Source organism: Folsomia candida, unplaced genomic scaffold (assembly GCF_002217175.1).
Source record: "Folsomia candida strain VU population unplaced genomic scaffold, ASM221717v1 Fcan01_Sc012, whole genome shotgun sequence".
NCBI lineage: Eukaryota > Metazoa > Arthropoda > Collembola > Entomobryomorpha > Isotomidae > Folsomia > Folsomia candida.
The window spans coordinates 2631133-2646434 of NW_019091204.1; the positions used below are offsets into that span (position 1 = coordinate 2631133).

The 15302-nt window shown below is 37.4% G+C and overlaps 2 long non-coding RNA genes across 2 annotated transcripts; both read right to left on the reverse strand.

The window, feature by feature from the left end:
- Window positions 1–3713: 3713 nt before the first annotated feature.
- On the reverse strand, window positions 3714–4303 carry LOC118437204. Its single transcript, XR_004835942.1, has 3 exons — window positions 4235–4303; window positions 4006–4165; window positions 3714–3927 (listed from the first exon to the last, which is right to left on the reverse strand). It is a non-coding gene; the product is annotated as an uncharacterized LOC118437204 (long non-coding RNA).
- An 11-nt stretch (window positions 4304–4314) lies between these two features.
- LOC110855433 lies at window positions 4315–5288 on the reverse strand. Its single transcript, XR_002548475.2, has 4 exons — window positions 5012–5288; window positions 4713–4934; window positions 4510–4653; window positions 4315–4441 (listed from the first exon to the last, which is right to left on the reverse strand). It is a non-coding gene; the product is annotated as an uncharacterized LOC110855433 (long non-coding RNA).
- Window positions 5289–15302: the final 10014 nt, after the last annotated feature.

Consider the following 15302-nt stretch of genomic DNA (forward strand, 5'->3'; position numbering starts at 1 on the left):
ATTTACTACGTGGTCAGAAATCCTCAAACTAATTGGGACATGAGGCCTGAAAATTAGCTACGATATTTGCATTTTACATTATCATTGAATCTATATCTCGAATTTGGCTAGGAGCTGTTGGTCGGGAATATTATCAACCAATTTTTTACTGGTTGTGACCAATATTTTGCTGAATAACTTCTTTATCGCGCATACATATGTACAAATAACGCACATATGAAAATTTGTGTTTATGCATAACGTATATGTAACGTAACTAGCAAAATTTTGGCACATATGCATGTGCCGAGGTCTTGCTGGTATGTTGAAGCCAATTGGTATCGATTTGAAGAATTTCCTAAAACAAATTATTCAAATCGATTAGCGGATTACGCACCAGTGTTTCGTTTTATGTGCACAGTATTATTTTGATTTATGTACATTTGTACATGCGGCATACATAAATGTGAATTAAATATTCTATACGTATAAAACAAGTGCACATTCATTAATGAAATTGACCTTAATGTTGTCGACTGCGAAAAATGGTAACATATTTAACTCGACACCGTAATAGTATCTTGGACCGACGGAAAATGGATATTTGAATTTCAACCACTTTTTGGTAAGTATGTAAAAACATTGTTATGCACTAATTTCATGCATGTATTTTGCAATAAAGGAAATGCGTCAGCTCACGTGTCGAAAAATTGTCGATTACATTTACTTCTTTTCTTTGTACATAATAATTTTTCGCCCACGTACTACCGAAACTACTTAATTCATGCATAACTCGACTAAGACTTTTAGCATCCGTCGTGTGGCATGTGATTACTCAAAACAACAAAGTTATTAAATTTTGGTTCTCTTTGATCAATTCGGTGAACCAGTAAAAAATACCATTTATAAGACAACCAATAACAAATTGACAAATACCACCAAACATGTTGGCCTTCTGCCCCTTTCTGCAAATCTTTGCACAATGTTGTTTGGAATTTTTCAATTTTAACGATATCCAGCTGGATGAACAGTGTATCACTGTTCCCGTATTAAACACGCATATTTCTAATTTGATCCATAACCAAACCCTATCTCAAGCTGTAAATTCCAAGAGCAGAATTTGTAATATGTGCACTGTTGAACTATTCAATTTAGATGAAATTCAATCAAACTTCCCGAACTTTTTTGATCACATGATTTCTTCCTCCCCATCTAGGATTCATCTAGGACTCATCTAGGATTTCGTATTTTTGCGTATTCCCGCTCGGGTGAAGACCTAATATCGACGATTAAAACTGTACCCCAGAGCATAACGAGGATTTCAACTCCACACAACATTCTCGTTAGGACTGCCAATGAGTTCGAGTCAACTCATTTGACGCATTGAGTTAGTGAGTTGAGTTGAGTTTGAGTCGAGAGTATAACTCGACTCACTTTCAAATGAGTGAGTTGAAAAATAATGAGTTTGAGTCGAGTTACGGAAAATGAATTCTAGCCCGATCAACAAAAGCTATCACTTTTACGCAAAAGTCATACAGTTAAATTGCAGCAACTGATGGCCGGCAAAAATCCGTGAAAATATACTAGATATTTAACGTAAAATAAACTGTCAATATTGCATAGAATTGACAGTCATATTCATGCAATTTAGCCTCAAGAATATTGCGTAGAAATAACCGTCAAATTAATGCAATTTAGAGCGTAGAATATTGCGCAAAAGAAACGAATAATTTGATGCAAAACTTGCAGTTAAACTCCATGCAATTACTGCAGTCAAATAACACGAATTATTAATTTTTATCAAAATCATTTATTTCATAACAAAAATTATATTGTTACATTATACAAGGGAATGCAAATGTTTTCATCTATTTTATCCGACGGGAGTAACCAACATTTCTTATCAATATCATTAATACCTATTATGGTTACGCTATTTGATAATTTGCTAACTTTAATTATTCCTAAAATTTTACTTTCACACGGACAAGTGAACAAGTTGTCCGAGTGTTTGAATTTTCTACAATTTATATGTTTTTTATCTTTACTTATACTACTTATAACAACTACTTTCCCATCCTTTAATATAAAACAATGATCCTTTCCGTTCGATTTTATAATACAGTGTCTATTTAAATTCACAGGGGACTGGTACTTATGATTTTCTCTCTCAGCAGTGCGATTCACAGTTTGCTCAAAAGGTTTATAGTGAGCTCGTAGCGAGCGCTTTATTACTTGCATATTATTTTCGAAATCGAAAGCACTAAAAGAATCTAACGGGCCATGCTTTAAAGCGTCATCACTAATATGTATAAGAGAATGCATATTATATGATAAGAACTCTTCTTCATATAAATTGGGAACATTTTTAACAAACTTCAATAAAAGCTGTCGTGCATAATCGTTCCAATTATTTGCTTGCGCCTTGGTAGTTATAAGAATCGTGACTGCTACGCAAAGATTTAAAAAATGTGTATACTTTTTCGGCGACAATAATCCTTTTAAAGCGACGGGTCCTGTATAAAGAAGAAAAGTTCTAAACTCTGTCGCTTTCCACATATCTAACTCTTTTACTGACCTCGGCTTACGACAAAATTCTTTAGGGCAACTATGCGAAAATAATACTAATTTACTTGATAAAGTTGAAATATCACGAGAAGATAATTTAAATGGCAATGGACCTTTTACCCAACTTCTTAATAGTTTTCTAACCACACCTAAGCAAATGAGGTGCATGTAATCAAGAGGAACCGAAGAAATCATCAAAATTTTAAGCTCCGTAAACGGGGAAATGCCTACATGGTGGTGTTTATCTTTTTGAACATAAAAATCTTGATCTGTCCTGATCGAAGTGGACTATCGAATGTTCTGAAAATTACACGTCCCTTCCAGAAACCTGGATCTATACATTTCTCGCATCCATTGTATGCATTATGACTTTTACATTGCTTTAAAAAACTCCTGGCTGGCGCATCAGCTATTATTTTTGAAACCTTACAAAATATTTTCAAATTATTGTAACTAATCCCAACTCGCAAACTTTTTAACTCTGCTATCAAATCCATCAAGTATTCGTCAATACTTTCTGGTTTTGTCTTGCCATAAAATAAACCCACGACAAATACGCCGTACGTACTTTCTTCACACTTTGCTTGAATTGGCCAAAACTGGTTACTGTTACTCTTAGAAATGGGCAATCCATCAAAACTAAATATAAGGTTTAATTTAATTTCGCTACCAGAAGCAAGAATACAATTGGAATCTATTTGCCGTTTTATATTTTGAATAACATCAAAGTGTGCATATTGACCCTGACCGATAGTTTTCATAGAGTATTTAATTGAGTTTTTAAGCAATGTCCTACTATCCAATGGAAGAAATCTAAATTCTTGATAAAAGTTAAATATGCGTAGTTTAAAGATCGTTTAAAGCTACTCCCGTTATGTTATGTCGAAGCGACCAGTCCCTCAAGTCCCGTGTTAAATCTAAAATATTCCTATTATTTTCTACTACACCATTGTCGCTTAGTGAATCGGAAACTAATGGCTCGTCACTATTATGGATAACATTACTGCTTCTATCATTATTGCTAATATTACTACCTGAATCGCTATCCTCAACGACAGAATCACATATATCTAAATTTACGTAATAATAATCTTAATAATCTTAATTTTAAGATTATTACTAATAGCAGGTATGTTTTTTGTACGAGTGAGATTCTCTCTAACCCGTTTTGCAATTATTCGATTAATGTTTCTCGGTGATTTTCCATCTCGATCCATGATTATGATGCAATTCCCGAGGGAGCGTCGTCGTTGCACCTACTTTTTGAAGAACGAAACCAATTCATTGCTGCAGTTTGAATTATATCATCGGTGGGAATACGGCCGCTGGGATTTTTGGGATCGGGAACGGACTCAACTGTAAAGACGTTTCGCACGGTTTCTGAAATTTGCAATCCAATTAAACATTAAATAGAGACCAACAATTAGAAAATTTTCTTCATTTTAGAATATATTTTACCTTTTACGACTTCCAATAGTTTTAGGTTTTTCATCGATGTCTTGTTTCCTTTACCCGTAAAATTAATTCGCCTGCCAAATTCATTCGTAAATAATTTTTTCAAGATTTTTCTAGTCCTCGCCTCGATCTGTGTCGCAGTTGAAAATGCCAAATATTCAACCTAGTATCAAATATAAGGAAAGACATTAAAGTTTAATTATGCATGTAAAATATCTCGATTAAATCGTACCAGTAATTCGCGATTTGAATCCACCTCGAGCCAAGATTCAAACTCCGCCAGTGCTACCTCGTTGTCGAGGGGAAAATTTTGGAATGGCACTGAAATTGGGAGCCTTCCTACCATCCGGCCTTTGTTTCACATTAATCAGTAAAGCCTTAATGTCTTTAATGTCTTCAGCCTGCTTTTCCAACAAAGTTAGCACACTTTGCGTTGTCCCTGCAACGTGATTACAAAGCGTTAACATAATACATCAATTTTAATAAAATTATTTTGCTTGTACTAACTTGAAATCAACAGCCGTAAATCATTTAACTCCTGCGAATTTACAACAACAAAAGAGGTGTCTCCAGTTTCAACTTGATTTCCTACTTGTAGATTGCTTTGCTCTTCAGTTTCGGGAATTATTTCAGGAATGCTCAATGGTTGGTCTAAAAAGCATCACCATAATGATTAGTATAAAATATTTGTGGCAGTATTATAAGCCTACCCAGCTCCAAATTATCCAGAAGTGAGCCAGACGGAGGACTGTTTTTGTTCGCGTCGCTATCCTCCTCATCGGATGAAGACGTTACATCCCCTCGTGTGCTGCTGGGCTGAATATCGGGAATTATCTTCTTGCTCCTTAATCTGCTTTCTGGTTCTGTTTCACTTTCCAAGTTGGAAGTGTCCTCGGCTACTTGAAGTTTTTTTGTCGCAACTTCATAATCATCTAAAATAATGATATTTGTTAGTAAATGTAAAATAATTGGAATGACTTCTCATAATTTGAATTAAATAGCTATTTACCGTAATTCCCAATAATCCTGGCGTAGCTAACTCTTCCCCACTTGACATCAGGAATAGCAGTGCCCTTTTTTTATCAAATTTCTAATACTTGGCCCAGAGTTTGGTGGCCAGAGACAAACTTTCTCTGCGGGGATAACCCAGTGACTTGGAACAAGCTCCACAGGCACTGAATTGTATTTATCAGGGGGGAATTCAATTATGTAATATTTTTTTGGCGACATTGAGACAACAGATAAATTAACAGGGAATTAAATTAACAGGGAATTTACGAGACTGCGAGGGTGGTCTCCCACCCTCGCAGTCTCGTCGAGTAGTTCATTCTTCACGAAAGAAGAAACCACTTTCTTATATACAGCTCATGATGCAATTTTATCTATGGAGGAATGGATTAGTGGCCGCATGTTGTGTACAGATTTTAGAAATGGCCTGGTTTCTTGGTTTAAATATCTTGAAGAAGAGGCAAATGAAAGTGTTCCATATGTGCTCTGGTATCGGAAATTTTCGTATATATTAGCGGACTGGCTGACTGCTAAACTGTAATGAACTAACAATGACCCCACTTCGTCGGCTAGGGGAGGAAGAGATGATGGACAAGTTGATCGTCGTCGTTGTTGTGCATCGCAAAATAAATTGGAGGAACGGAGGCAGGGTGAGATTTGGTGAGACAAAGTCAGGACAGGTTTTATTCTTAATCGACTGAGTGTTGGACAAAGTAATGGCAGCAGCAGCAAGATTCTCCTCTTGAGTCCATCTCCCAGGCTCGTTGTTCTCCGTCTCGCTTGTTGTTGCTTATATATGGTTTTCGTACCTATTTCTAACCTAGATTATACCCGTTGGTCAGGAAAAGAGAGAGTAGATGTTGCAATTGCAACAAAAAGTGAGTCAATCACTTTCCCAAGTTTCACATCGTGATTGAATACTAATATTAGAACTACCTAAATAATCCGGTTCTTTACAATATCCGGCTTTCTTAGACCGGGCCCCGGTCCAGAAATAAAATGTTAGATTTGCTTGGTCTGCATTATTGTTGTTTACAATTATTAGCGATTTTAAAATAGTGTTATTTTAACAGAGTTTGACAATAAGGAGTACTTATGTTACAAGTTTTGAGCATAATTTGCCAAATTATTATTAGACATAGGATTTTGTAAATCTTAATTCTTAACATAGTATGGAAATATACCGAAATTACCAAATTTATTAACTTCATCTTCGAAATTAATTTTCAAATATATATATTTATATATTTTTTTTTATTGTTTTTGGCTGGGTCGGAAAATTCATGATATTTTTTAGAGTAGCAAATTAGTAATATTTTAAAATTATTTTGCTTGGTGATGCGAGGAATTTCGGTAGAATTTCGCCGTCTGACGCGGTTGGTGATGGAGAGTCCACAGCTGGTTTGGCTTAAATAAATAGGTTGAAATCGATTTGAGAGCCGGGGTGAGTGGATCAGGGAGAAAGGAAACCAGAGGTTCACGCCGATCGATTTGGCGGCTGCGTCAATTGTTTTTAAGGGCTGTCAGCGCGGCTGCGTGTCGTTTCAATGTGTGTATGGGGGTGTTGCGTCGTATGTCGCCGTGGCGGCGTATGGGGACGTGCGGCGATGAGGCCGTAAAAACTATTGCATACGAATGGGACATGATGTTGGAGCGGTTTGTCGGGTTGTAGCGTTGATATGAAACTGTCGGGGTGACGCCGGGTTGTTTTGGGGGGTTGGTAGTCAGGTTTTTGAAAGTCGGGGTGACTCCGGGGTGTTCCACGGGGTTGGTAGTCAAGTGTTTGAAATTCGGGGTGGCTCCGGGGCGTTCGATGGGGTTGGTAGTCAAATTTTTGAAATTCGGGGTGACTCCGGGGTGTTCTATGGGGTTGGTTGTCAAGTTTTTGGAAATTCGGGGTGACTTCGGGGATGTCCGATGGTGTTGGTAGTCAAATTTTTGAAATTCGGGGTGACTCCGGGGTGTTCTATGGGGTTGGTTGTCAAGTTTTTGGAAATTCGGGGTGATTTCGGGGATGTCCGATAGGGTTGGTAGTCAAATTTTTGAAATTCGGGGTGACTTCGGGGTGTTCTATGGGGTTGGTTGTCAAGTTTTTGGAAATTCGGGGTGACTTCGGGGATGTCGGATGGGGTTGGTAGTCAATTTTTTAAATTCGGGGTTAGTATTTATAACTAAGGAAGAATGTATAACTATATAACGAGCAAATTTCTGAGCCAAGTAATTGGTTCCTGAAATATTGATTGTTGAGGAGACTGAATTTGGGTAAGGAAATGACGTGGAGATAAGAAGTAGCTATGAAGGGTTGAGTTAAGGGACTGAAAATGACTAATGTCTGTCTAATTATGGGTAATGTATATTTTTAAAAAATGCAAAAAGAATTCTACGATGAGTTTTCAAATACCCTAACTTACGTTATCCTATATATATCTAGAAGAGGGGTCACGGGAACCAGAAAAATTGTCTCGTGCAACTGAGGCAAGCCTCTGGTGTACGAACAATTTTTATTGGTGGAATATGCTTACATATAGGTATAAAATGACACCTAGGAGAGAGATAATTTTGTATATGAGCTAAACCTGAAGGAAGAGAAAAAAAATCTGCATACTGTATGATACACTATCGTGTGTTAGACAGGAATGCACTTTTTAACTATGTCTAGATATGCAACTAATATATCTTTTTAAGTAGTTTTTTTTAATGTAGTGTTTGTATGGGTTAGGCCCGAAAAACTGAAGTGAGGTTGATCGTCCGTGTGTGGGCCTTGTGCCCGAGATGGAAAAAAAGGTTTTAAAGATTTGGGAATAAGCCAGAGTTCGAGAAAAGGAAATGGTTTCGAGTGGTGATCTTTGAGAGTGGGGTCAATTAACCAAGATGGAACGGTGATGTGAGCGATAAATTTTGTTGCTGGCATCGGTAGGCAGCAGAATGACCCAGTGTATACAGATTTGGCAGGAAATTCGTTGGTTGTGGGATGACGTAATGGATTTGGGTGGGGTTTGGCTTGAGTCAATGGCGGGGGAGCCTGAGATCTGGAAAAATGCAAACTAGGCGAAGAGTTCCGTGAACTCGAGTTAAACCTGGTAATGGGGCAATTATACGAAGGTCCGCTGGAATGGGGGTATTATCGGGTCTGGATTATGAATTATTAAATAGCGGTTATATGGTGTTTTTGCATGACTAGTAGTTGTGTTGTTGAGGGGGTCGATGACTCTCTTCCCCATCTCCAGCATATGCATGAGTTTACCATCCTGAGATTTCCTTGCATCATTATTATGATTACGTTGGCAAGGGAACGTCCATATATTACGTCATCATTTTAGTGGGTGGGTGGTTTTGGTCTTCCTATTTTTCCCATGTTAAAAATCCCAATCCCTTAATGTTTACGTTGGGTGGGTGGGTGATAAAATCGAGAATTTTTGATGACGTAAAATATGGATAAGCCCCAAATGGAGGGTTCTGCACTTATATTTCCTATGGTAATCGGCAGATTGGGGGTTCTGCCCTTAAATTTCCTATTATCATTATTATTATTTCGGTGGCAGATTGGGGGTTCTGCACTTATATTTCCTATCGTGATTGGCAGATTGGGGGTTCTGCACTTATATTTCCTATGGTAATCGGCAGATTGGGGGTTCTGCCCTTAAATTTTCTATTATCATTATTATTATTTCGGTGGCAGATTGGGGGTTCTGCACTTATATTTCCTATATCTCCTATGCTATCGAAATTATATTGTTGGGCATTCGGGCCCTGGTGAGGAGGTTAGTCCCCTCTGTTGCCAAAATTATTATGATACGGCGTTTTACCGTTGAATAATATACCTTGCCCTGAGTGCCTGGCAGACAAAGGTGGGCTACTCTGGCCTATCATCGCTCTACGGCGGTATGTATATGCATAAAGGTCGGCTCACTGGCGGACAAAAGGGGGCTATTCTGGCCTATCATCGCTCTACGGCGGTATATGTATGCATAAAGGTCGGCTCAATGGCGGACAAAAGGGGGGCAACTCTGGCCTATCATCGCTCTACGGCGGTATGTATATGCATAATCGCTCTACGGCGGTATGTATATGCATAAAGGTCGGCTCACTGGCGAACAACAAAAAAGGGGGCTACTCTGGCCTATATGAATTCAACCCGCTGTACAGTCGGGGCATGGCATGTCCTAACAAAAGTGCAATATAATGAGGGAGCGACCCTTGACGCGAGACTACCTGTCACATCTGTTTCTCTTTTTTTCAGTTTTCTAAGTTTTTATTTGTAAATATGCCGGCACGTCTTAGTTGTTCTAATGGGGGGGCGTATGAGAATTGTCTGGGTGCGGACCAATCGTGGGGCGACAAATGGTGGAGGTGGGGAGAGTGGAGTATTTAAGAATGCATTTAAAAAGTTTATTACGTACCTGGGTTACAGTCCGTCACACCGATGTGGGGATGGGGGGGAAGACAGGGGGTGCGGTTCTTCACCCTATGACAGGGCGATGTAGCCGTGGGTACCAATGTAATGAACTAACAATGACCCCACTTCGTCGGCTAGGGGGGGGAAGAGATGATGGACAAGTTGATCGCCGTCGTTGTTGTGCATCGCAAAATAAATTGGAGGAACGTAGGCAGGGTGAGATTTGGTGAGACAAAGTCAGGACAGGTTTTATTCTTAATCGACTGAGTGTTGGACAAAGTAATGGCAGCAGCAGCAAGATTCTCCTCTTGAGTCCATCTCCCAGGCTCGTTGTTCTCCGTCTCGCTTGTTGTTGCTTATATATGGTTTTCGTACCTATTTCTAACCTAGATTATACCCGTTGGTCAGGAAAAGAGAGAGTAGATGTTGCAATTGCAACAAAAAGTGAGTCAATCACTTTCCCAAGTTTCACAGCGTGATTGAATACTAATATTAGAACTACCTAAATAATCCGGTTCTTTACAAAACCAAATTCTACAGTGCTTAACTACATAAATACGACAGGGCAAAAAAATGGTTCCGCGACGCCGAAGCTTTTTTAGTAACCAGGTCTCAGGCGTTGGCTACAAAAATTGGAGCTAACTTTATTGCATCAGACATATTATAGTAATTATTATTATCACTAATATATTATTTTGAGATATTAAGTACCTAGTCAATTTAGGGAAGAGTAATCATTTCAGCCTTGGTATTAATTTCCCTAAGTGCATACTGTCGTTACGTAACCGGTCAGTGAATATGTATTTTACTACCGTCGTCACATTTCATTAACGTTTTATTTCTTCCACTAAAACTCTGTATTCGTAAATGCATAGGTGTAAATTCAAGCTAAAAAACCTGAATACAGGAGTACAAATTTCAGAGCTTTTGTAAACCTATGATAGTAGTACTCGAGACTTTGTAGTTAAATATGTTATTAATTAGTAATTTCCGACGTTAGTTATGTACACTTTGTTTGATGCGTAACTATTCTCCACAACTTTCACCATCCGGGCAAACCATTAACCTGATTTAACGTTTAATACCTAGTTGTAAAGGATCAAGAGTCACCAGATAATTTCTCGAAAACTACCTGTCAGAATTAAAAACGGATACGTGCATTGGAAAGCCCATGCGATTTACATTATGATTCACTATGGACTTTGTAATTTTTGAACATCTGGATAAATATATAGGAAATTGAAGACAAGCGGGCGGCGATAGCTTTTCACAAAAAGAAATCTAAGAAAAATAGTGAATTTGACATATGTTGAAAAAGTCAAAGGTGAACTATAATTTAGCCCAACGGAACACAAAAAGGTTCATGGGGACCGAATCGACTAGGAACAGTCAAAGAATAATTTTTTGAAAACCTCCAAGGGCCACACACATCGTGAAGCCTCTCAAGCATGGAATCCGAAGAAATTCACGAAATTCCAACGGAAACTGGCCTCACTTCTGACAGTGTCGATGAAAATTTTCCAATAAGTGCTCAAATTGAAGCTTAGGCTTAAGGCTTTGAAATGTGGTACTAGCCACATCCTGATCGTACCCCAAAGGAAAACCAGATTAAATGAATGCATGAGTCACCTCAAGCGGTACGCTCAAAAAAAGCAGGATTCTTTTTACAAAAGAAGACATTTTCAGATCGGAAAATTCTTTTAACAAGCGAGTTGTCCTAATCTACGCAAAATCGGTCAGAGACATCACCCGATATAGACAAAAGGTCAGAAAGTCACATTATCCAGGTTTTTTGATGATTTTGGCAGGTGGGAGCTAATTGGGGTAATTTCTCTACATATTGCTGAAACTTGGGGGGTGGTAGGTCAATTAAATTTCTTAAAATATGTTTTTGAGTCCGTGATACATCCCCTAAGTGAAATCCAATTCAATGGAATCGATGGGATCTCTGAGCAGGACTCAGCACAAATTTAGAGTGACCCGAGCGTAGTTAAAAAACCAAAGTCCGGTTTTTATCTCCAATCAGAAATGGTCATCATCCTTGCTGGGTTTGAATCACCGGAATATGGAAAATGGTTAAAGTTGGGGTAAAGGTGTGTTTTAAGCCCCGTAGAAGTGCGGAGGCTTGGAAAAAATTTCTTACCCCGGAATGCTACAAAATGTCCCTAGAATCTGTGCGTAATTCCATCGAGGAGTGGTCGTCTCGTCTTCAGCGTTGTATTGAAGCAAAGGATGAAATTTTGAAAACTAAATAATGCTTCCAACTTCAAATTTAACTGGCTTTTAAATGCAATAAATCAGAAATTTGTATTGCTAAAAGTTGTAGCCCTCTAAATTACTGACACTTGAGCCTTTACAACTAAGTATGCATGTATGTATGTCATATCTTCGTATTTAAGCTTTGCACCTTATTTACAAAAATCTCAGTATGGCCATTTTCGTCGATTTCCATGTTGACTTAAACTATCTCTCGAAAATGCGTCAAACCACGCAAATGAAGTGCCGAAGTCTAAAAATTTGATAGTATGTACGTATATTTATGTGCCTATATTTATAATTTGTACATCCAGCGTTTAATCACGCATTACATAGCAAGTTCCATTTTTCAACATATTATATGATACTATATTATTAAGATACTATAATATGGGTACACAATAATAATGCAATAATATGTTTATATTATTATGATACTATATGACAGCGATTCAATTAAGTACTTAAACGCACCTACGTATGTACACTGCGACCGGTAAAACAAGGACACCTAACATTTTTTCCAATGTCTCAAAAGCCCTTCGGAATGTATAGCTGTTTCTTTCGCCCTTAAGTACTACGGTTCCTAGTAGTCTTGTCGCAAAATTTCGTTAAAATTGGTGCAAAGGCGTTGGACTTATTTAAGAATATGTCAAAATCAGGTGGCCAGTAAAACAAGGACACCCCAAATTAAATTGATTGTTTTCGGCGAAAGTAATTAAAATATGACGAACTGTGATAGGAAATTAAAGTTTCAGTACATTTGGGATATTTTGGTTTTCTGGACAAATGCAGATTATTTTACTATCCATGCGAAAATTGAAATTTATTAAGTATTGAAATAGCCAGGTTTCCATTCTGTGAAAAACGGGAACCGTCTTTAACATAACAGTCTAATTTTGGAATTTTCTTAAAATTTCGAATTTTGTTGGCGTTTGAAGTCCAAGATGTTTAAAATCATAGGGAAACGGCAAAAGTCATAGAGATTTAAAATTAGCATAAGATCAACATTTTTAAGCTTGGCGCCCCTCCAAGGCCCCGAACATGAGCCTTGCACGGAAATATGAATGATTCCTTATACCTATTTGTTTTAATCCCGCCGCACCTTACTCTAACTTTTACCGAACCCACACTAGGACTGGTAAATTCGCTCTCAACTCCGGATTTAGGATTATACGTTTTCATCTGGACAGAAATCCGGATTTGAATTTCTTATTATTAAGTAGTATCGATTTCCTTGACATTTGAACACATCGGGCAGATGCCAGATGTGTATAGATAGTTGCGTTATCACATTCAATTACAATATCAGCTTTTTTTAGAGAAATTAAATTCTCTGATCTTGTTTCCTAGGTAATTTCTGATCGTATTGTTCAATTGACGAAATGAAAAAAATGCGACATTACAAAAAACTTGAGTTTGATGTTGGATATAAAGCAAAAACTTTGTAGGAATAATATCAATAAAACAAAACAATAAAACAATAAAAGAAAGCCGGATTCCTTTCTAAACGAAATCCGGATTTCGAAGTACATAGTAGAAATCCGAATTTTTCGAATTCGAAGTATTTGAATTTGTCAGCCCTAACTTGCACCGTGCACGAAAATTCACACTACCTTAACTGAACCGTACTTTCAATTTTTTTAACCTGACCGAACCGTGTCCGAACTTCACCGGAACTTACCTTGATTCTTTTTAATCTGACCGAACCCCACCCATTACGCAACAATGTACGGTTCGGGTACCGTTCGGTTCAGTACTGATTGAACCTCAAATTTTTGACGAATACCAAATTTGAGTCAGAACTATGGACATCTAAAATATTTTCCGCGTTAGTCTTTATTTTTGTTAGTTCAGGTCGTCTGAGAGTTTTAAGGTCTGTCTAGAATGATGTTTAAATAAAAATCTATTTTTTTAAACGCTATAACCATTAAATTATTACCTGATTTCAAAAATGAAAATAATTATTTTCTAGCAGTTAAAAAATACGTTTCCAAACATTATTCAAACTTCATGCTAGATAGTTCCAAAATTTTAAAATAAAAAACCTTAAATAAAAAGTCTTTTAAAAATCAAAAGTTTTGTAAAAGTTGGGTTTTGTATATTACAAATACTCAATGACATTATCAGCAAACATGTTTTTTTGAAATCGGAATAAAACTGGATAGTTTACAGCGTTTTGAAAAATTTTCACTTGGCTGAAAAATTCGAGGCGCCATCAGATTTTGGAGCCCTGTGCAATTGTTCTGGTTGCCCTCCCAAATTTCGGAGCCTGTTCATAGAATCATATTTTCGCATTTTTGAACTTACGCTAAGGTTCGAAAAGTTTACGTTTATGAGAAATCAAGGTTTTGCCCGGAAAGCAGTTTAAAATTCGCACCTCACGCTCATATTTTCAGCGGCGCCTTAGCGCCCTCAACTGTCCGGCCTTCTTATCCCCTTCACGGGCCAAGTAAGAACTCGATGAGTTAATAATTATGTGTGTTGCGAATTGTTTTGGGGATACGAGATGCATATCTGTGAACTTTTAAAACTGCTTTTACAGTTTTTAAATTTGGACCAGTTTGGTTAATATAAATTAACCTGTTTTTGACTGCAAGAATTCTTTGTGCGCCTTCGTATACACAATTACCTTTGAGCGCGCGGCGCCTCAAATTCTGGGAATAATTTGGAGTTTTCAGCAATTTGCTTCTACCAAATTTAGGAGCTTGCCTGTAGACGACAATACTTGTTTGTCAAGTTTATCAAATAGTCCTCAGACCGTTTCACAACATTTTTTATAAGTTTTCTACTGACCATTCTATCTTTACGAATATAAGAAAATCATTTATCAATTTTCGCAAATGTCGTTTTTATCTAGTGTACAGCTGGGCGCCTCATGGCGCCCTTTAGGATTTGGCGCCCTAGGCAGTTGCCTAGGTTGCCTGACCCCTAAACGGGCCCTGTAACGACATAAACATGTACATATTTACTTGTTTATGTAATAGTGCTTATCGCACAGTCGGAGATTGTTGAAGTGATGTGGACATTAGATAGTGGTTACGATTGTTAGTACAACTCTGTAAAACGCAAATCTTGATAAATTTTTAACAGAATGGATTGACGTGAATTGTCTCATAAATTTCAATCTAATTTACCAATAAATTTGCTTAAAGTGGTTATATAAGTATGCGTTCGTATTTATCATTCAAAGAGAAGCAAACCTTATCTTCACTTCGTCAAAATAAATGCGGTCATTCTTCTCGATAAACTGTTCAAAGTTTTCTTTCATTTAAAGTAACAAAACTGTAGAATGAAAGTTTCAAAAACCAACAGAATTAAAATCTTCACAAGTTTTAAAAATGCAAAACTGAACACTTTAAAATTACGTTCTAAATAATTCTTTGATGGCATTCTTACCGGCAGAGGTACTATGCGATTCTACCGGGTGGTAATACCATAAATAGTAACAAATGGTTTTTATAGGGTGTGAAATTGCCCCCGGTGTCGATAATATTTTTATTACTAGAGCCGTGACATTGGAGACTGGGCAGGATTTAACCTCTGTATATCTTATAGTGTGGTTCAACACGCGATTTCTACGTTGCATATCTTATAAATTCCCCTAAATTTCAAACAAACATAATTAGCTAAGCTACTT